The sequence below is a fragment of the Rhincodon typus genome, unplaced genomic scaffold (genome assembly GCF_021869965.1).
Source record: "Rhincodon typus isolate 14 unplaced genomic scaffold, sRhiTyp1.1 hic_rhity00015798, whole genome shotgun sequence".
Taxonomy (NCBI): Eukaryota; Metazoa; Chordata; class Chondrichthyes; order Orectolobiformes; family Rhincodontidae; genus Rhincodon; species Rhincodon typus.
The window spans coordinates 1-5329 of record NW_025981436.1 but is presented as its reverse complement, the minus strand read 5'-3'; the positions used below and the strand labels follow the sequence as shown (position 1 = coordinate 5329).

At 41.1% G+C, this 5329-nt stretch overlaps 1 non-coding gene across 1 annotated transcript; it reads left to right on the top strand.

Moving 5' to 3' along the window:
- The first annotated feature begins 627 nt into the window (after window positions 1–627).
- Window positions 628–3118, top strand: LOC109929766. Its single transcript, XR_007261729.1, has 2 exons — window positions 628–1258; window positions 2268–3118. It is a non-coding gene; the product is annotated as a trafficking protein particle complex subunit 2L (transcript).
- The last annotated feature ends 2211 nt before the right edge of the window (window positions 3119–5329 follow it).

Sequence of the window (5329 nt, the reverse complement as noted above, 5' to 3'; positions counted from 1 at the left end):
ATCCTTTCCAACACTTTACCCACAACCGAAGTAAGGCTCACTGGTCTGTAATTACCAGGGTTGTCTCTACTCCCCTTCTTGATCAAGGGGACAACATTTGCTAGTCTCCAGTCTTCTGGCACTATTCCTGTAGACAATGACGACATAAAGATCAAAGCCAAAGGCTCTGCAATCTCCTCTCTAGCTTTCCAGAAAATCCTAGGATAAATCCCATCCGGCCCAGGGGACTTATCTATTTTCACACCTTCCAGAATTGCTCACACCTCCTCCTTATGAACCTCAATCCCATCTAGTCTAATAGCCTGTATCTCAGTATTCTCCTCGACAACATTGTCTTTGTCTTTTTCCTGTGTGTTTTTTTACTTTTACTTTTTTGAATTCATTCAGGGCCCACGGGCATTGCTGGCTAGGCAGCATTTATTGCCCATCCCTAATTGCCCAGAGGGCAGTTGAGTCAACCACATTGCTGTGGGTCTGCAGTCACTTGTAGGCCAGACCAGGTAAGGATGGCAGTTTCCTTCCCTAAAAGACATTAGTGAACCAGATGGGTTTTTTCCAACAATCGGCAATGGATTCAAGGTCATCGTTAGACTCTTTTTAATTCCAGATATTTATTGAATTATAATTCAACCATCTGCTGTGGCGGGATTCAAACCTTGGTCCCCAGAACATTATCTGGGTCTCTGGATTAACAGTCCATGGGCATTTTTCTCATCCTCCCTGCAGTTCCTGCTCTCATCTATGCAAGCTGTAAGAATCCTTTAATGTGTTGTACAATTGCAAGACATGAGGTTTCACCAGCTCTACTTTCAGGATTGCCATAGCTGCCTCTCCTACAGCCACAGTCCATGGTCAGGAACAGGTGCGTAAGCATGAACTATCTGCTGTAAGAGATGAAACTGGCTCCTGCAACCAAGTAACCCTCCTTGATGCTTCAAAATGCCTGAAACTCAAGCTCTAGATCAGCAATTCACAGCCAAAGGTCCTTCAGCTTCAGCCGTTTAACTGCAGATGTGGTTGCCATGAATTTTGTGTCCACAGTGTGCTTGGAATACAGCTGTGATACATTACCTGCTGTGCCACCTTCATTTTCCTTCATGTAACTAATTAGGTTTCAAATATGTAATGTCACTTAATGGTTGATCAATCTAATCTTAATGTTATTTTTCTCTCTCCAGATGTTCAGAAAACTGCATAACTCCTACACAGATGTCATGTGCAATCCATTCTACAATCCCGGGGAACTGATTCAGTCCAAGTAAGTGGAGAAAAATCACAGGATTATAGCAAATGATTCACAGTTTCTGGCTGTGTTGTGCTGCTGGAAGGTGAGGCAAAATGGGAATTATCAAAAGATTAAAAAACAGGAGTCAGTTGAAATTGTCAAGACTGACTTTTTTTTAGTGTAAGAATATTGAGAGACAAAGAGGAAATGTGAGAAAATTAAGTTAAGATGAATGCTGAGACTGACTTGAGGGGCTGAATGGCCTCTTTCTCTTGCTGTTGTCATTCTTACCTGTTCTTTAGAGCAGCTTTTCCCTGTTGGTTGTTTGGAGGAAAGTAGGGTGGGTCAATTTGGGATAGAATCCAGTATATAATTCTAAACTGGTTCTTTACCCTGAGTCTCTTGTATACTAACACTGCAGAATTGGCACTCAAATGTGTTGGGAAGTCTGAGTTAGAGGGGTGTTGTCAGCAGATCCCTGCATACCATTTCCACTACTAGTACAGGTTGGGAGAAACTGGAGGAAATCTTTTCATTGCATGGTGTCTAGTCAAGCAATTCTGACTCTTCTTCTATGTAAGTTATACTTCAACGCCTAGGTGTGCTTCTCTCTCTGAAGATTGTCTTTGAAATCACTAAAATACTGACTGACTTGTAGGGGAAATGGCTGAAACTGAGCTTGGGTGTAGCTCACTGATTTACTGACCTTTGAGTGAGTGACTAGTGAGCTTTGCTCCATTCCAGTAACGAGCAAGATACCAAATACTCCAGGTCCCAGGGTGATTAAAGGTCATCCAGTGGAAAAGCAAAGTGCACAAAGGTCCTATCTATTGCTGCTAGAGGAAACTGACTCAGTACCTGTGTTCAGACCTGACCACTGCAGATTCAGGATGTAATGGGATGCTCTCCCAGATTACGAACAGAGTTACGCCTGCCTATCATCCTGGCATACAGCAAGAACTCCTAGTAACTCTGACTGCCTTTTGATGTTATATTTGTGGAATGCTCCCAGTAACTGATAGCTTTGTGCTTTGTATTTCAGAGTTTTTGATAATATGGTTTCGGGTATGATGGTTCAGGTCTGCTGAGGCCTGGCTGTGGAGTTCCTGCTCTCCCGTGATCCTGTGGCTGTGTTCTGTCCTCATTACATTTCCAGTACAGCTTTCAGTGACACAATATGGTCCTGAATAAAATGAAACATCACCCAAGCTGCTATTGGATTCAGTTTTAATTTATGAGTTAAAGGTTTAATCAAGCCTAGAGTGTTTATTACAAGAAATGTATAACATTTGCATCAATCCAACATGTTATATAATCATACTAGGATCTGTGAGCAAAGTAAGTTTTAGTTTTTGTAAATGTTGAAATTCCCCTAAGCTCCATATGTCTTAACAGACTCTTTTTGATGGTTTGATTTCCTGGCATGGTGAATGGGGTGTTGGGTGGCATGAGGAGTGTCTAAGCAGAAGGTACTCTTATCAAGGTGAAGCATGAAATTTGAGAAAGGGTGAATCGACGACAGCAGACACTGTTTTACCTTGCATTATAAAAGATTCACGTATCCTGCCTGCAGATCTAAGGCTGTGAGGAATTGGAGGTTGATGTCCTTTTGTAAAAAGAAGCAGAACTGTAGATATGATTTCACTTATACTGAGGTGTTATTTGATTAACTGAATCCCTTACTGATTCTTCCAGTTCTACCACTCACTAATTTGGGGGTAGGGTGGTGTCCTAATTGAACCTAAGCATTTCTTCTTCAGTATGAGAATTGGAATGTTGAGGGTTTGATATCTTTTGTAGTAGTTTGTTAAAGATGTGGTGGTCTGTCAATTGTATGTACACTTCATTGGTGTATCTATTCTGAATTATAAATACAGTTTGAACCTCACCTTATCCTTGTGTCTTGATTGTGAAGCTTTTGGTACATCAATTCACTTTGGTTAATTGTTACGTTCTAATCCTGTTTGTATCTGCTTCAACAGTTGGTAGATAATTTAAATATACACCCTTAGACTGCCCCTTCCAAACCCACAACCAGTATGACCCAGGACAACAGCAGCAGATGCATAGGAACACCACCCTCTGCACATTCTTCTGAAAGCCATTCACCATCCTCACTGGGAAAAATATTGGCATTCCTTCAGTGTCACAAGGTCAAAATCCTGGAACTCTCTCCCTGAGAGCATTGTGGATCAACTTACAGCACCACTTTCTCAAGGGCAACTAGGGACATGCAATAAATGCTGGCCCGGCTAGTGACGCCCACGTTCCATGAGTCTGTTCCTAAAAAAAGAAATCAGTATGTTTTTAAAAACATCTAATCAACATCTGCTGGGGGAGGGTAAAATTACACTGTGACCAACGTTCCTTCTAAGCTTCACACCCTCTCAGAAGCTCTGTGCACACTGCCCGGCTCCCACTGCCACACATAGGCCTTGGAAGTCCAGGCAGTAGCAAAAGTTATTGTAGCAAACATTGAGCGTGTCCTTGTCTTTGTGTTTTTAAAAACTGGGACAAATACAGAGAATGCGGAGTTTTGAAGAAGTCATACCAGACTCAAAATGTTAACTGTTCCTCTCTCTATGGATGCTATCAAATCTGCTGAATTTCTCCAGCAATTTCTGTCTTTGTTTCAGAGTTCCAGTAGTTTTGTTTTATTTCATTGTAAACAACTATTTGAGTAAGCAATACACTTGCTCTCATTATCCACTGATTTGCTACCCATGGATCTGTGTACTCATGAGGTCAGCCCCAGACCCCTTCTTTTCCCCTCATTGTCCACAATAAACTGACTGTGAAGTGGTATTCGCATGAAGTCCGTGCTCTTATCCCTCATGGATATCGCTGTCTGAGTGTAACTGAAATTCAGATTGCAAATGATCTGAAGCCAAGGTTGTGTACTGATTATGGTAGATGGCTGAGCAGCTCGCAGCTGGAAACAGAGAGAGGAGCAGTGTGAAGATCCTCTCCCACTCTAGAAGCTGCCTGTTCTCTGCAGTCAAAAACTCCATATAAACCTGAAGGAAACCAGTTGCTGTGAGATATGACCTCTGAATTGGAAATCGGAGTAATTTCTCAAGTGAATAAATTGCTCTCTACTTCTTACAAATCAGGGGAAGCTTTCAGAGATAAAAAATCTGAACAACGAGGGCTGAGGCCAGCCAAGAAGGATCATCTGAACTTTGAAACGGGAAGCAAAGACCACTGAACTGAATTTCTAGTTTTTCTACATCCATCAATAATCTGTTTTCCCTACTTGTATGTATCAAGGAGTGATTATAACAAAGTTTTAGTTACTGTAATAAGCAAATGATTTATATCTGTTTAACCATTGCTAGAATCTAATTACTTGTGATAAATGATCAGTAAGGGCGTGGAATGCCCTGCCTGCAAAAATAGTAGACTCGCCCACTTTAAGGGCATTTAAATGGTCATTGGATAAACATATGGATGATAATGGAACAGTTTAGGTTAGATGGGCTTCAGATTGGTTTCACAGGTCGGCGCAACATCGAGGGCCGAAGGGCCTGTACTGCGCTGTTATGTTCTATGTTCTATGATCATTCTTGTTCAATACAGAAACCTGGTTCGTGTTTTCTATCATCCTTGGTCTGCAAGTCAGGAAAATTGGGACACTGTACTTTATTAAAAGCTTTAAACATGCATCACAATCCTATGATTTCTGAACACTTGGCAGGCTCATCATAGACAATGATATAATATCTTTTATTATAGATTCAGAATAGGTACTAACATACCTCATGATGCACAGACAATACGTTGAAATAAAGGAGAACAGTATGCCCCAATATCAATTACATCACTTTGCTAGAATGGTTGCAGTACTAAAGAAAATTCTGATAAAATAAAATTCCACCTTTAGTTATTTACATTAACGTATTGTGCAGTAAAATTCAATGCATTAATAAACATTGAATCACTGTTTCAGGGATCGATATTCTACAAGTTGTCATTCCAGAGTGATGTGAAATAACAAATGGTGGTGAACACCAAACACAGCTTCCCTATATTGGGAGATAGTAGGAACTGCCGATGCTGGAGAATCTGAGACAATAAGGTGCAGAGCTGGATGAACACAGCAGG